Source organism: Rattus norvegicus, chromosome 1 (assembly GCF_021556685.1).
Source record: "Rattus norvegicus strain SHRSP/BbbUtx chromosome 1, alternate assembly SHRSP_T2T, whole genome shotgun sequence".
Lineage (NCBI taxonomy): Eukaryota > Metazoa > Chordata > Mammalia > Rodentia > Muridae > Rattus > Rattus norvegicus.
Genome location: NC_141534.1, coordinates 15,422,536 through 15,440,779, shown reverse-complemented (window position 1 = coordinate 15,440,779; position 18,244 = coordinate 15,422,536).

Genomic DNA, 18,244 nt, shown 5'->3' with positions numbered 1-18,244 from the left:
AAGTGCTACATATGCTTTTAAGGCACCAAACACACTTCTCACAGCTCCCGAGCCAACACAGGATACCAAGTGATATTTATTCATGTTTTTCTCAGGAGGGTAAAGCTGCACCATCTCCAGCTTCCCCTTTCAGCAAAAGACAAGCCTCACAAAGGGTTAACCATGGCCACAAGGACACAGATTCCCCCGTGATTTTGGAGTTCTCTCAGAAGTCCCTTCTTGTGTTCTCGGTTAGGCTCACACTAACTCTGTTGGTTGGGAGACGAGCTGGGACAGGGACTGGTGCAGCGAGTTGAAGAGAGGACACCCTTCTTGCTGTTCTCCACTACTCCTTTTCCTCGCGCATTCATCTGTGTTAGTATCTCATGCTTAACCCTTGGCTCTGTGAGAGCTGGGCACAAACTTCCAGCCCAGCTAGTGTTTGAAGGAAAGGGGGGAAAAAGCAATGCGTAGATAGAAATCAGTTTTTCAAACCAGAGAAACAGGGAAAAGCCTAGAGTTGAGGACTAGAATATATATGGCTATGTTTTTTCCTCAAAAAAAGCAGTTTTGATAATTTCTTCTAGAATGTGATGAAAAAATTGGTACTAGAGGCCTGGGTCAGGTCTGGCAGAGAAAGCAACTCCATGTCCTTTCTTGGAACAGGATTTCCGTTGGAATAACCCTTAACGTAGGATTCTGGCTTTATCATCTTCCCCGTGGTGCCCACCCCAGTCCCCAATCGGTCAGGAGCCCTTGGTAGGTCTTAGCTCACGTGGTCCAGATGCACAGCCATGGAATGGGTTCAGAAGCAGTAGCAGCAAAAGGTGGGGCCCGGCAGAAGGAAGGCGTTTCTGACGGTACAGATCTAAGGGACAGGATGGAGGCCAAACTGCCACCTGCTTCCCTTCTTGGTTCCTCTTTACTCTGTGTTTTTCCAGCTTCAAAATTTAAAATTTAGTTTTAAAGTCATAGAACGCCCAAGCTGGAAGACCTGGATGCATTTTTTTTAAAAAGGCTTTGGGACATTTTATGGGCTATACAGAAGGAAAGAACAGACAAAACTGAATCTATTTCATCTAACCTGGGTGTGCAGGATTGTAGGGTCACAGTGTGTGCATCCCAGCTCACGTTCACTCAGATACACACCCTCCTGGACACCACTGGGTTCCTGGGACTGTGCGTGAGAACTGCCATCAGAAGTAGCACATTTGAGTGGGATGCCCAGGGAAGCCAGAGGACCCAGACACTGACCACAGCAAACCCCGCAGAAAGCCATTGGCCACTAGATGAGGAGCTCAGATTCTTCTCAGGGTTGTGTCTGTCAGCTTTCACGCTGATCTCAGTGGCTTCTCGAAATGCTTCCTGTGGGGATGGCAGCAAAATCCTACCAAGTCACTTTTAGTTGTCCAACTTGCCACCTGCCGTTAATCCACTTCTTACAAGGTTGTCTCTGTGCGGCAACCTTCATGATTAATTATATACCCATCACAAAGAACAAAAGGCCAAGACGTAAATGCTAAATACCACTAAGACATGGAGGCCGTGTAGTGATTCTTGGGTACTTTTCTAGTATTAGGTGTGCACCGTCCTGATCACCGTTTTTAATGTATGGGCACAGTTAGGCTGAAGTCACTTACACCAGTAACCACGGAGACCAGAATTCCATAGATTAAGAAAGGGAATGACAAACCGAGCTTGGGTATATACATTATAAAATAAGTAAATACGAATTTTTACAATATTGTGGCTTCACCAAACGAAACGGAGCTCAACTTGCTAGGAAATACTTTTTTCTTTTCAAATTTTTAATATGAAACGACTTCATAAATGTACAACCGCGGTTTTCGTGGTATTGTTTTTCTGTAAACGTTAATGACTGCTGTCCATGTTTTTAATTGTCATTTATTTATTTTGAGTTTTAGCAGCCAAGAGTGAAGAATCGCTGTCTGACTTCGAAAGTTCTAAAAGAACTGCTGTACTTTTCAGCTAAATCGATCAGTAGCTATGGTGTTTCTATATAGAAGAAGGTCTTAACTTGCTTCCAACCAAAAGCGTAACTCGCGTGACTAGCGTTCAGAGATCAGTCATGAAGCCAAGCAGACCAATGTCTGCAGTGCGTTTCTCCTCTCATGCACGTGCTTCTGAAACTGCTCATGCGTCCCGCGAGGAAAAAACATTTCCAATCTCACCGGCCACGGTGCTCTCACAAAGATTTCCCCCCTGCGTTCTAATGTATAATTTCAAGAAACTGGAAGTGTGAGGGAGTCCATGAGATTAAATAGCTGGGGTTGTCTCAGGCTCGCACACTCTCAGGGTGATTAACAGCTTGACCGGACAGCCCTGGGCACCCACAGAGAGTAGCCCTGGCCACAGCTCTCGGACAGGAGAAGTGGCTTCTTCTACAGCAAACAACCTTCGACCCACGGTCTTCGTCTGGGCCTATCGGGTCAACTGTTGTTTTACAGAACATCGGCCATTGTCTTTCTCCTTGTGTCAGGAGCCTCTTGAAAGATTATATGAGGATAATTAAGTGGTGAATAAGGGTCAATGTGGACAAATAAATCAAACTGATAGTTTGAACACAGACTGATTGAGCAAAAACAAGGCATTCCGCCATGCCTGTTACAGCGGTGCCGGATGGTTACTCACTCTGTTAACATTACACCCAAAGGCAGCAAGTGGAAACGCTTTGTGTGGGATCAAAAAGCTGAGCAAAGAGACACGGGATTTAATTGTTCTGCTTTAGTTTTGAGAGAAAGACATGCAGTGCCTCCCTTTAGTCGACTTTAATGGAGCACAGAACCAAACTCACGCTTCGCATGCTAATTGACGTAGAAAATGCTTCCCGCTCGCTCTTATAACAGAAATGTAAGAAATTCCAGAAGCGCCACCGGACTTTGGGGAAAAGTTTAGAGTTCAGAAGTATAAAGGGAACGAAAGGCCTTGCTTCTGTTTTGAGGAAGACAGCAGTAAAATACAACAAACACACTGTACTTTTATACATCTTTAACTTTTTTTCTCATAAATCTAGCGACAGCGCTTACATAACAAAAAGCCTCAGAAATCAAAATTGTTAGGTAGAAGGAGATATTTCGTTAGTTATAGCGGCAGCCTAGAAATCTTGAGGAGAGAGGGAGAGAGAGAGAGAAAAGAAAGGGAGAGAAAGGAGGAGAGGAAGAGAGAGGGGAAAGGGGAAGAAGAGAGAAAGAGAGCAAGGGAGAGGGAGGGGAAGGGGAGAGGGGAGGGAGGAGGGGAATCCCTTGGATGGGCTGCTGTCATTTGTTCTAAAAGGGAAAATATATCAGAAAAGAAATGCAAAGTGGGAGGCAGTAAGAATAAGGAGGAGCTATTTGGGTGTTTGTTTGTTTATAAAAATCCAAGTTTCCTGAAGATCAGAATTTCACCTCACCACGTATATTTAACAGTGTATAAACAAACACATTGAATAGACAATGGCTTCTATCCTTTCTCTTCTGTCTTATCACTTAGCCGTGATGGCACATGGATCAGAAACTCTGGCACTCTGGATCCAGTTCTACGCCACAGAGATATTGCCACATAACCCTAGCGTGCTTCTGATTGTTTAAGTGATGCTTTGACAGTTGCTTGTGTAAGCAAAAGAAGCTGCGTTTGAAAGATCCACGTACAGGAGCACAGTATAATCCGTTTATCATGAAATCTCGACTTCATCAGTAAATGAGTTCGATCTTCGTCATTTAGCAGCCATATTTGTTGCCATTGGCGACATAAGATGTTAACTACTCTTGCCCTCCCAGCTTTTTAGGTTTGGATGTCCTAAAGAAGTTGGCATTTTTGGTTGTGATCGTAAATGGTAACTTATTAAAGACTTCAGCAATATTTGCTTGGAAAGCATTGGTTAACTATGAGACAAGATATTGCACGTCTGTCTTCATTTTTTTTTTAAATTGAAGGGTAGGCATGAATACCATGCTAATGAAGGCAGCATTCTGTTATTAATGTCTGCATCATGTTAATATAAAAAAGTATGAGGAATAAATTATATGGGGGCGGAGGTGGCTTTTGCCCCCCCCCCCCGCATAAATAATTTAACATAAAGAGTCCCAGAGAAGCTCGCCTATGGGCCGCCTGGTCTGAGAAAGGTATAACGCCCTGTGGAGGGAGATGAAGGCGAGCTCGCACCATATCCAATCAGCCTTTTTCTGAAAGGTCAGGACATTCTGTCTGGGTCCGTTTCTGTTTGTGACTGTGCCCTTTCCCTATTCACCGACACAATGTAACTGTCAGTCTCAACAAGGGTTCCTGGATCCACTGGCTCCGCAGCTCTTGGGGTAACATACAATATTTCACATCCACAAAACAATTCAGAGTCTGCGTGGGCAAACCATATGATGGCTACAGGGAGCAATATGGTCACACCCTACTGAGCACTCTTAAGGGGACTATGTAAGAAGCGGCACTGGGGCGGGGGTGGGGAGGTGCAGAGCCTAGCTTTGCTCTTCTGTGCTGTGATGGACCTGGGGCGGCGGGGGGCGGGGGGGCGGGGGGGAGCGCAGAGCCCCGCTTTGCTCTTCTGTGCTGTAATGGACCTGGGGAGGTGGGGGTTGGGGAGCGCAGAGCCCCTGCCTTGCTCTTCTGTGCCCTGGCGGTGGGCTTCCCAGATAGCATTTTAATGCCTCAGTTTTGGTCAGCAGAAGTCAGACGTAACTGTTTCCTCGTCTGCTGCACTTCAGTGGATGAAGACACCTTGACTGCTGTGTAGAGCGCTTGCAGTACAGAGCTCGGGGGACTATAGATATTAGAGATATTTAGCACATTAATGATGGTCTTGTTGGATTTCCCCGGTGTGTGCTTTACTTTGCCATTCATTTCTCTTCCCAAACAAATCCAGACACAAGCTCAGATTTATAAGGGCAGAGGATGAGCCCTGACCGTCGAGGGAGATGGGAGAGCCGGCGCCCTGCCATAATTTTCCACCAGCGGGATCTGAACTGAGCTCTAGAGGATTAACGCATATGGTGCGTTTTCTCTGCATTTGGCCTCGAATGATACTCTGACCAACTGATTGATTTAAGCTACAGTCCAGTCTGTCACTTCATTCGGGGTGGAATTAGATAAACTATTTACATAAAATGGCAGTACAGACGAGATATAAGAAAGAAAGGGAACCGCCTTCCCTCCCCCTCAGGCATACAAGCCAGTTTCTGCCTATTCTGTATTTATTATTACTGGGTGTCCATCTGTATTCTTTCTTTATAATTTTTTAACGGGAACTAAAATATTTGATGAGCTTATTTTCTAATCATCCCTGAATTTTTCCAATAGCAAATATAGTCTTAATGTATTTCCAAATGATTCATGCTCCCTAGCTGTGGCTTATGTCTCTCTCAGTGCTTCACCCACAGACCCTAAACATTTCATGTTAATACAGAATTCACTAAATGTCCAACTAGTTAATGACCCATCTAACTGTGTTAAGTGTGAGTTGTGCCTTAAGGCTTTATTTCTAGATTTGCCTTAATGACCCAAGAACCGATTGCCTATGCACACATACCCACTCATTTCAGAATGTGATGATCGTAGTGACTTTCTCACTAGTAGATGGCCACCTATGGTTGTGGAGGGGCCAGTTAAACTTACAAACCACAAATGATCTATTTTCGGCTTGAGATCACACACACACACACACACACACACACACACACACACACACATATATATACATACATGTGTGTATATATATACATACATACATATATATTTGGTCAAGTGGTATGCTGTATCTGAAGTTATAGAATTTATCATAAAAATTTAATTTCAACAAATCAAAAGAGGCTATTCTGTTAAACACTAACTCCAGCTACCACATAGTCTAATTCCCCCAATCTGTCTCATGTTCTAAAACCTCACTTGAAGCGGCACTACAGTAGGGACAGCTATCTGTCTCCTTTAATATTGGTGATCGAATATCTAGTCTCAACAAATCTACCGGCTTGCATGAATTATGTAGGCATATATTTTTCATAACCTACTTAAAAAAAAAAATCACCGCTTGCCTAGCAAGCGCAAGGCCCTGGGTTCGGTCCCCAGCTCCGAAAAGAAAAAAAGAAAAAAAAATCACCTCCCCTCTAGACTTCCACCCATCAGAGGTAGTGGGGGAAAACGGATATTAGGATATGGGGAGCTGGTCCTGTTTTAAGCCTAGTTCTTTGGGGGGGGGGTGATTCTAATCTTAGTTTTCCTCAGTCCAGTCCACTCGGCAGACATTAGACATGAACCAGCAAGGTCTGTTCCACCTAGAAGAAAGAGGCTCACCAATCAGTCGGATTCAAGAAGCCGCAGAATCTCGTGAGAAGTTCTTCGGTGAGCTTCTCTCTATGACGTCACCATAGGAGAAGCTCAGCAATGCAATGTAAAAACTAACCAGTACGCGCAAAGACTTAGCGAGGAGGTGAGCCGATGCTCAAGCTTCCCCTCTCTGTGGGGTCATATTTATATTTGTATTCTTTCTAAACACCATGCGTCCTTCCGTGTGTTTGCTCTAGCAAAACATTCACCTGTCTGCCCAGAAAAACATCATCATAACCTAACCGAGTTTCCAAAGAAACAGAAATTTCCACTTTATGTATGTGTGAGTATATGTCTGTCTGTACATGTGTGTGTGTGCACAGGTGCGGAGGCCGGAGGTTGATGTTAGGTATCTTCCTCATTTTCTCTACACTGCTATTTGAGACAGGGTCTCTTACTGGCCGCAGAACTTGCTACTTTGACTAGACTGGCTGACCAGCTAGCACCAGGATAACTCCTACCTCTGCTTCCCCAGAACTGGGTTACAGATGTGCATCTCCCTCCAAAGCTTCTTGTATGTGGCGGTTGGGGATGGAACTTTGTACTTTGTACTTTACCAGCTGAACCACCTTCTCGGCTGAAGTCTAAGGTCTTATTAAAATCGACAACTCAGTGGTTGGCGAAGGATATGGAGAAGGAACAGGAAGGCCAGAAAAACGAGGTCCACAGTTCGTTGCTGAGGCTGCTACAGCTGCTGACAGCCACGATCTGACTTCCCTGCAACGGTGTTCCTTGTGGGGTGGTTACATCCTCACACAGTCCAGAGCCTAAAACCCTCCCCATCTTTAGAGGCTGTCTCAGAGTACAAGTAAAAGACCGGGCTGCAGTAGAGACCGTGGAACCCCTGCTGCCTGTCCCAGAAGGATACAAACTGTTGCTAGGTGAAAAAGACAGCCTGATACTTTTGGAAGCTTTCCCTTTCGCCCCAGTCAAAGTTATAGGTTTCTCACAGAGACATACCATGTCTGGGAGCTCCTTTCTTCTGTATGGTGCTGCCATGTCCTGTGAGGTCTATTCTACTCTTCTTAGGTTTTAATATGGTTCTATGGTTGGATTGAGGTCAGACTATAAGTTGTGTGGCAAATGGCGCGTTATTTTAACTCTGGCTTTGCCTTTTCGAGGAGATAAGTTGGAAGTGGGCTCAAACCCAGGCTTTCAGGCGGAATAACCCTGTGCTCTATGGTTCAGCTACATACCAAGCCGAGCTTCTGGGAGAACTTTATCCGCAGCGTCCTGTTTAAAGCTTACACAGGTAACGGTGAACGCTCAGAAGGACGCTAGTGGAATTCAGGACGTGCCACAACACAATATGGCATCTGTGTGTCAGAGTCGACAGCCGAGGCAGGGAGATCATCCTTCTGGGAAAATCATTAGGCCTTCATTCACAATAGCTCTTAGATTTTTGAGGGAATGAGAAACCAGGTTGTTATTGTGGCCTTATCAATGAGCCTACTAATAGGTGAGGAAATAAACATTTTTGCCCCCTACATCCTAACGATGTAGATTTATATTAAACTTCAATATTCATCTCCTAGCGTGCCCTGAGCGTAGGACTTCGCAGCCAGACTCTAGGATCCCTGGTACTTCTTGTGGATGGACGAAAGCAGATGTCCCTAGGTAAAATGTAAAGAATCAGGTAGGTACCATCTCTACACAGCTGGATTAAGCGACGGACCACATTACTACACCTTCTTTTCCTCCTTCTACTGTTGAATTTAAACCTGCACACTGAGCTTCAACCGTAATGACGACATTACCAGGATGGAGAGCAATATATGGAGATCTTGAGTGTCAACCTTGTTTACAACAGCTCAACACACCTGGACCATTTACCGTGAAGAGGAAGAAGAAAGACAAAAATGTCACCTGTCTTCTCTCACACGTGAAATCTATCATCTGTCTCTCTGTCTGTCTTGTCTGTCTTTCTGTCCGTTGTGAGGTGACATCAGAAGGGGGACTATTTGGGAAGGAAGGAGACAATTGAAAGAGGGGAGAGGATGAAGTGTTGGAGGATGCAGCAAGAGGGATGCAAAAACAATAAAATGATATCTGTGGAAAAATGCCATATTGAAACTCACTGCTTTGCAGGTAATTAAAAATAACAAAAATAAAATTAGATGCTTTGAGAAAGAAAGAAATGCCTACATTTTTTTAAGTCATGGTATTTGGAAAAATCTCCTTTCATAGCAGCTATTTCCCTAAGGAACACATTCAGACACATCCCTTTTAATTTGATTTTGATAATTGTGTGTCGGTGTGTGTGAGGGTATGTTTGTGCTTGTATGTTGATATGGGTGCACACATGCCATGGCACATGTGTGGGTGTTTAAGAACAACCTTGGTGTCAGTCTTCACCTTACCGGGTGTTGGAGACAGGTTCTTTCTTATGCATCGCCCGCTGTGGTTCTATCAGGCAGCTGGCCCATGAACGTTTGGGATTCTCCCGTCTCTGCTGGCCACTGCCCATACTGGTGTGCTGGGATTACAGAACTCTGTGCTACTTCTAGCTTTTCTGCAGGTTACAGGGATCTGCACTCAAGTCACTAGGCTTGCCTAGCAAGTGATTGACTTGCAGAGTGAGCCTCCTAGCCAAAATGTATTGAAAGACAATCTCAAGATACATGTAAAGCCCCAGTAGGAACAGTTCATGGCTGACCAGTATGGCTTTTCCCCTCCTTACCATGTGCAGCTGAAGGCTGATAGCACTGAGCTAAGGATGGCCAAGTCCTACAGAACATCAAAACTAATGCGTATCAACATGACATAATGTGTTTTCATGTAATTTTTGTAATGTATTTTTAATTTCAGTTTCTTTTAGCATTGGCAAAAATTTGTTTACTTATAGTATCTCCTCACAGGAGCTTACCAAGAGGAAGATTAACAGACTCAGTTGTTGTTGGCAATGGCTTGTCTAAGTAACAAGTTAAAGGGGTGCCTCATGACTTATTTTCTCTGGCCAGAACACAGTGGCATCAAGTCGTTCTGGAATTAATCATGAGCCAATCCTTTTAGATGCTATTTTACTTCTTCCTACCACCATGTTTTTGGTCCCAATATACATGGATTTCAGATGTCACAAGTAATCATGGAAAAGTCAAATGGGCCTTCATCAATTCTGATGGCAAGACCTTAGTTCTATTATCTATTAGAGTAAGTAAATGTAGGTCTCTTGACTGGAGCCGTGACTGCTAGCATCTGTCCGTTCCTGTGTGACCAGAGCTTATTCTCCTTATTATTCATCTGATATCAAACATTCTCAATCTCTATGAAAATACTGGAGTATTTTCCTGAACAGCTCTGGCCTGGGTGTCAACAGGGTATCATGCACTTGTTGTATCCTACTCTGTAAAGCTGAGGTAATCATACTCAAGGGGTAACCTTGGCTACCAAAAGGAATATTAAAATCTTCACACAAAGTAAGATCTGTACCTGGATAGAGAGTATTATTACCATGTGTTTCTTTTGAAATACCCAGATCTATCTATCATCTATCTGTCATCTATCTATCTATCTATCTATCTATCTATCTATCTATCATCTATCTATCTATCTATCATCTATATCTATCTATCTATGTATCTATGTAACTAGATATCAAAAGCAGATGATAACTTGGATACACTCAATATTCTTTCATAGAATGTTAAGAACAGTGGAGTGGAAACTTCTTGACAAGATGAGAAAGTTGTGCATTCAGCGATCTGCGGTAAGCACATGTTGAGCAGGACAGTGTGGTGCTCGAACACCGGGATATGAACACACAGATACAGTATCATCAGTTCCAAATGAGAGGAGGCTACTCATTTGGGTGGAGCTAGCCATATAGGAATGTTTCTACTATGGGTGTTACACTTAGCTTCAATATTGATTTTACCCAGAAGGCTATGTTTCTATCCAAAGGTTTCATTTTATTTTATTCACAATACAATCACAATCTATAAGTTATACAGGTGCCTAGGTTAACCTAAGGGGGTTATTTTTAAACTGAGACACAACTACATATTATCTTTGAGATACTGCCAATGAAAAATTTAACTATGACTGAAGGGTAATAGGACATGATGTCTCTTACAAAATTAGTTGATTTTAGGAGGGGTCTCATTACATAGCCCAGACATAATCCTGATTATGGAATGCGCCACTGACTTAAAGAGTTTCCAAGCCTTATTCACTGACTGTTCCTCCTAGCCTGATGCCTGGCTTGGTAGCTACAGCTGTCTCATGCCTGGGACTTATAAAAGCCAAGTCAAACCAACCACATCAAATCCAGGCGGTACAATGCAAGAAGAGGAAAACAGAGACCTTCGGATAGCCATGACATCCAGGGACCTGCCCTCCAGTGCATGGCACAGGCAGGCCGTAGACACCCGCTTGCCACTCTACCACGCAGCACAGATAAAGGACGTCTTCCAGGGACCCGCTAAGTTGAGTGGCCAGCGTGCAGCAGGAGTTACCACAATGTGTGAGTATGTGGTAGTCAGACAGAAGAGCAACTTGATCACTGTGAAGAAACATGGAACTGCAGACTACAGAGTGTAGTAGCCGGCCTGAGCTGCCACTGAGGGTCATGTCTGAGTCAGTGGTTACAGAGTGGTAGCGGTCGGTGCCTGTGGCTCACATTACCACTAGACATCATCAAGATTTCTCTGGTCAGGGCAGCCACAGAGGACTATGTAGAGGTCCAGGGGCTGTGCGTGTTGGCCCTACCCACCCCTGAATGTGCTGGATGTGATGTGAGAGATGAGCGAGCTGGCCCCACCTCTTACTCGAGGCAGCACTTGGGGGCGTGGCCTGTGCCTCGCCCAGGCAACACAATGGAGCTAACCTAGTGGCAGAGGTGCAGGTGAACCGGCACTGAGATTTAGAGTGTGGGAGAGCTGGCCCTCATAGGCTGTAGCACTTGGGATAGTGGACCTCAAATCCTGACTGGGTGACCCAGTGGAGCTGGCTCTGGAGGCGTGCGTGAGGGATGAGTCTTTAGGGAGTGAGATCCGGAGAGATGACCCTGCTGCCTGCCTCGGAGGCATTGGGTGGCCGGGCCAGAGCAGTGCCAGAGAGCTCTCCCTGGTGACTCAGATAAGGGGGAGCAGGCAGGCTGCTCCCAGGTCCAGATTCAAGACCATCCCCAAATTTGTATTATCTGAGAACGGTTGGGGTGTGTGAAAGGGCTGGTTCTGCTGATCCAAGGCTGAAGGAGGGTACCTGGGATATCTCTCAGGGACATAACATTTTATGTATTAAAAAAGAACTTCTAGCCATGCATTTTAACCAAGGCTGCTCTGCAAAGACAAGACAACACTCTCTTTGAGACTCAAACACCACCACGCATTTTCTACCAGGTTTTTAAATATCCCAGGGAATTATCATGTGAGAGTTGTTTTTTTTTTTTTCCCAACCCATTGGAAAACGGAGGATGCAAAGGAAACAGTTCTGTTTACAATAAATTCTCTTTGGTATAAAACCAGTTAAGCAGAGAGTCTTCCCTTGGGCACATCCATAACTGGCCGTAGAGTATCACCCGCAGACTCTAACAGATGCCCGACAGAGGAGTTCCGGGCCCTCACCTCCCTCTAGTCTCTTGTGTTAATGAGGACTCTTGATGCGGTTTAAGGCACACTAGTGAGCAACCCTAAATCAGAGCTTGTCCTGTGGAGGAAAAGTTTACAACGGGTATCAAGGCCAGTTGGTTAGAATTCCAGATGTGGGCCTGCACCCTGCCTCTGACCAGCATCCATTTCCGCGCTCCACAGCTGGTCCATGTAAATGCGCCATATTGCCGCCCATCTGCTCAGAGAGCGCACAGTGGCACCTCTCCCTCCGACAGTGGACCGTTTTATTGTATGCCATAAATATTGAAATTCATAGGCATGAAGCAGCAGATTTTTAATGTTACTTAGAGAGACATTTGAGCCACAACCTTTGGCAGAAGCACACAACGAGAGCATCTCAGTACACCGCGCACCATTTGGTTCAGACTCATGAACAACTTTTCCAGGGATTTCATGGCTCTCCAATCCCAGGTAAAATGGAGTACGGACCCTGAGGGATGGTGTTCAGTGTGAATGTCACCCTGCACACAATGTGCATTCGAGGTACAGACTTCCCAGCCCTGAGCTGTGTTAAACCATATGTTAATGTTTTTATACTCAGAAAAGATTAGACTAGGGACCAATAAAGTTTCAAAACTACAAATAATAAGCTAACCATTGTGAAACACGAGGCATTCCTTCAGCTGACATTTTCTTTTCTTTTTTTCCAAAAGACTCTGTAATTTTTATTTTCGAAACCGCAGGGTTGTATTTTGTTTATCAGGAATGATCTTATCCATATTTTATAAGCTAATAGGCACGGATGTAAACATCCCCATTAATTGGAAATGAGTGGCATGCGGTCTGGCAAAGAAGCGAGAGGTGAAGCAAATAATCCCAAGTAAACTCTGAAACCAGTCAAGCTCAGGGATGAGAGGTCCGCAGGTAACCTGAGCAGTTTGGGCTTTTCAGTGTGATAGCCTTTGTCCTTAATGAACTCTGAGGTAAAGCCGGTTAGGACAAAAAATGACCCAGAGGCAAAAATACGATTTGACTTTGTGTCAGTTCTTGGAAAACAACGGTGAAGCCAGCAACGCAGTTGCGGGGATGGGGGTGGGGGGTGTTCAGTGGCAGAGGCGAGCTGCCTATTAGCAGAGTGAGGAGTTAGGAAAGGGCGTCAGGATGCTCCCAAATCGGTGTTTGTTGTCACTTGAGCTGTTAACAAAAATCTGATGTGGAAACTATTAAGGGGAAAAAAGACGCTTCTCTCGCCTAATTGATGTAAAGAACTGAAAATGTTAAAATTCCAAACTGAGTTCCAATTACTCTCCTGGCTCGCACGTCTCTCAAGACTGTGAGCGGTTTTGGCTTTACCTCATTATCGGTTTTTCCAGTTGGGGGGCGAGGGCGGTCTTGGCAATTCTTTTTTTTTTTTTAAATAGCGAGTTGCGTGTTTATTAGTGCGGTTAGAACATTCCAGCAATAAACTGTGTCATTGCCCAAACACTTCCCCCAGTCCCCCGTCAACACAGTTATGTAAGGTGGCAGGTTAATAAATGCGACACACTGAAATCATTTGTACCAGATTACCGTTCCTTCCAAACTCTGACAGATGCTAAGTCCAGCTGGTAAAAAAGTTTATAGGCGAGTTGGATCTGGGGTCTTCACACACTCCACAATGTTGGCTACCAATGCTTGTTTTAATGAGTCACGGATTGCCTGTTTATCTTCTGCTCCCTGCTGTTTCTGCATTTTCTCTTCCAGAACAATCCTAGAAACACATGCTGCTACAGACGCTGGAGAAATGTGTATAGACGTTTGAGCCAAATTATTATAAAGAACTCTTTCTTCTGTGATATTAAAAAAAAGGGGGGGGTGAGAATTGCACATTGGTAGCAAATCGTTGTCTCAGATGTTCACTGTGACACACACAATATGGCCTAGCAGAAGAAGTTGGAGACATTTGAAACCTGAACAACGACACGAAATGACACTGTAATTGGCGGGTTTTGTTGTTCATGTTCTGGCTCGGCTAAAACTGCTCTGAACACTTTGTTTAATGATGTTACATTATGACAACACATGGCTTCTATACAGCAAGTCATCATGTTTAACATGCAACTACACAGGAAAAGTCACAGGGCCAAGGAGGCAGAACCAGAAACCACTCTTAGATGGTCCCTCGTCATTGCCATTAGCGACTTAGACATCAAGTCGCTGAAAGCATCCTGTCTCCCTGAATGCTTCCCAGATATTCCTAAAATTTCCAACCCTCGGGTTTAAGATGACGTCCCCGGGAAAGCCATTTTCAGGGTGTGGGAAAAGGGGAGACAGGGTTGCCAGCACCAGGATTTCAAATCCCAAAAAAAGGCAAAAATTATGCTTCCGTTGGACTAAAATTCAAAAACATTTTTACTGTGGTGAGAAAACACACTTTCTCTTCCAAAGGTTTGTTAGAAATATGTTTCTCAGTCTTCCCAATTTTTCGATTCAGTTTACGAATTGATAACATTTTTATCTTACACAAACATACAAAGATAATGAGGCACAGCCCTTATCTTCATTCATATATACGTATATATGTATACATATACATATACACGTACACATATATGTACATAAATATATCTTGGTGGGAGAACTGTTAAAGATCGTGAGGCTTGGAAAAATATTGTCAATAACATTGGTGAGAGGATTTTTACTGAGATAAATTTAAGAAAGGAAGGTTGCATGAAGGAGTACAAATTACATTTGAGTGTCTGGGACATCCCCAGAGAGAGCCTGTAATGACTCAAAGAACCTGACTGCCTGAGCTTAGAGTTCTTGGTAGAGCATAGGATCTACTGTCTTACACTAGGGCCAGTACGGGGAGCACTGAATGCGTTCAGCAGTTTTGCTGGTGGGGGTTTTACTTTTTTTGAGAAGAAAGACTATTGGTGGCATAGGGGAGGAACTGGGGGGGGGGTTGGATGGAGATGGATTGGATCAAAATATATCACACACCTGTGTGAATTCTCAAGCAGTAAAACAAGATAGTTCTCTGTCTGAAAGAAATCAGGAAACCGTATCACAAGGTGCGGCAAGAACCGTCTTGGAGGAGATGGCAGGGGAAGTCCAGCCAGCGATGAGTTTTGCATTTGTCACGGGCTGAACCCGCTTCACTGTTTGAGAGGGATATTTTTCTACACATCACCACGTGTAACAGAGGAACTGGCCATTTGTATTATTCCAAAATACAAAAAAAATATTTTTAAAATCAGCTGGCATTTTCTTTTATTCGAAGCAATCAAGGACTTAACACGATGTACTATTGCTCCTTTAGAGGACAAATAACAGCACCTGGTTATTGTTTGGGACATAGTTGAGGGGGCTTGGGGACAGGATACAGATTCTCCTTTAGTCAATAGAGTCAGGGGATCTATCGTATGGTATTGACAAGTAGTAACCACGCACTAAGAGACCAAACTTTTACAATAACACTTAGTGTTTTTTTTTTATTTTGGATATTATTTATTTTTGTAATTTAAACCATTTAGCCCTCTCCTTTTCAATTCATTTTTATGAGCGTGTTTTGCCTGCACGTGTCTCTGCGTATCACACGTGAGCCTGGTGTCTGCAGAGGACCAAAGAGGCCATCGGAAGGACTGGAGTTACAGACAGCTGTGAGCCACAGTATAGGCCCTGGGAACTGAAACTGGGTCCTCTGGGAGAGTGGCAATTGCTCAGAACTTCTGAGTCATCTCTAGCCACTAAGAGATTTTTTAAAACAATTCTCTCTAAAATATAATAAAATAAAATACACGGTTGAGACTACGTTAATTGGCTTGGTTTGCTAACTCCACGGTGTATTTCTTTCTTTTTTTTTTTTTCCAGAGCTGGGGACCGAACCCAGGGCCTTGCGTTTGCTAGGCAAGCGCTCTACCACTGAGCTAAATCCCCAAACCCCCACGGTGTATTTCAAAGCATAGCATTGTTCTCTCTGTGTGTCTGTCCGTCTGCCTGTCTGTCTCTCTATGTGTGTGTGTGTGTGTGTGTGTGTGTGTGTGTGTGTGTGTGTGGTGGGGGGAGTGTTGTCAATTATAAAAAATAGTTTATTTCATTACAATGTGATGTTCTGAAATATTCTGTTAATCAGGACAGTTCTATTGTTCTTTCCAACCTGGCCTGTCCATGTTAAGGAAAAGGATCTCCCATGCCTCCATTCAGTTGCAGAAGCAGGTGCCTGACTGTTCTTTGCTGGCCCCTCCCCCCATGCTGCAGACCACACCTTCCTGTTCTTTGCTATCCCTAGCAGGCTTCCTGCTCAGTGGCATCTCTTGGTCTAGTCTCCTAGTAATGGCAGCAGGACACTGGCCTTTGGAAGGTGAAAACTGGAGGTGCCCCTGATTCCCTTCCTGTTTTGATGCCTCTGCCTTAACCATGCACCTCTAGACAACAGGCTGACACTGTCCTAGCTCGCCACAGCCTGCTTCTCTTCTTTGTGTTCTCTTAGCTATGGGGATGGGGACTGCTTCCTGAAACTACCATGTGCATTGTCCATTGATTCTCTCTCTCTCTCTCTCTCTCTCTCTCTCTCTCTCTCTCTCCTGTGCCCATGTCTTGGACAATTTCTTAATTTCAGATCCTTTGTCTGACCCAACCCCCGCTAACACCATGACCTTTGCCAGCCTTCGTGTCCCTACATTGGCCTTGCTGTGGCACTCTATGACCACTGGTCCTTGCTTGCTATCCTCACCTGTGACTGAAACCTGGTGAGCTCAGAGGTTGGCCTTGCCAACTGACTCAGAGCCTGGAGGCTCTCTCTGAGTCCTAAGGAATGCCTGGGGTCTGTGTCCTAACCCAGTTGGACCTACAGAGCTCACTCCCTTCTGCCTTAAGAGTTCTACCCCATTTGTCTCCTGCTTCTACAGCATGTGCCTCAAGAAAAGAGGTTGGAATCCCCATGTTTCCCCATTGACTCCCATTTCCTGTACCCTAAACATCCCAGATCATTTCTTAAGATAGAGGTTTATTTACACTTTTTTATATATTTTACTAATTCCAAAGATAATGTTTGGGGTTATGCTTTTATTTTATATTCTATGAATTTTGACAAGTATAAAGCAATGTGAGTCTACAGGTACAGTTCCATTTGAAAAAGATAATTCATCAACTGGCTGCGTTTTATGTTCTTTTCCTTTCCCCACTCCCTCTCTCCGACCTCATGCAAACCATTGGTCTTGTTACTGCCACTACACTCTCATTTTTTTCCAGACTATTACATAGTTGGAATTTCAGGATATGTGGCCTTTCCAGGCCAGCTTTTGTTCAGTTGTCATCATGTGTTTGAAGTCTGTCCATGTCTGCTTCTGCTTTGATAGCTCATTCATTTTTATGACGGAATAACATTCAGTTGTACTGATACATCGCAGTTTATCTTGGTTTTTGTCAATTATCAAAAAACAGTGCCTCCAAACCACGCATGCACACAGGGCTTATTAGCATAGTGAAGCTCATGACGATGAAGAAAATCAGCTAGGTTTTAGCTTGCTTCTTACGGCTTCCAAACGTCGATAACGCAGAGTGTGAGAAAGCTTGATGATGATCGTATGGTAGATACTGATAGGTAGGAACATTGGGTGTGAACCAACTCACCTACACTTTACTGACATTAGATTTAAAGGACTCTCGTGTGCCTGAGAAAATACTGTTGGAAACTTCAATGCCTTCCCAATATCCTTTGCACAAGAAAATACTTTTTATGCCCCATCTTGCAGGGCAACCTTAAGAGCACTGGCTCCCTCACTGTCTCTAAGGGGCTTCTTCCTACCTTTGTCATCGAGATTCAACTCTGAAGGTAGATAAAGGATCTCCTTAGAGCCTCCTTCCTGTGTTGGACACCATTACCTTGCAGTCCCCTGAATATACTTTCGCTTGTCATTTCTACCATCTCTACAGAATTTAATTACTTGCCCACATGAGGCCTTTATAGCAGGTTCAAGGACCTTTAGGATCTTTGGCCTTAAAAGCAGACACGGATGAGATGACTCAGGGAGTAGGCATCTGCAGCTAATCACGATAACCAGAGTTTGATCCCTGGGGCCCTCGTGGTAGAAGACCAACGTCCCCAAGTTGTCCTCCAATCAACAGGGAAAGCATTTGCTTCTCCACAGAATGCCGTGTTGTTAAACCACGGTTTTGCGTGGGTCGGGTGTATGAAATGCGTTTGGCTTACAGTATCTTCCATTAGCGATGTATTTATTGGGAATGCCACCATGCACTGTAAGTCAAGGGACAGCTCTATTTCCAGTTGTTTTGTTTTGTTTTAAGAAGAAAGTCAGCAGAGACAAGAAAGTCACAAGCATAGCAAGGCAATGGCAGAGATGGAGTCTACACCGAGAACTGACTGGTCACATTAGTCACGCTGG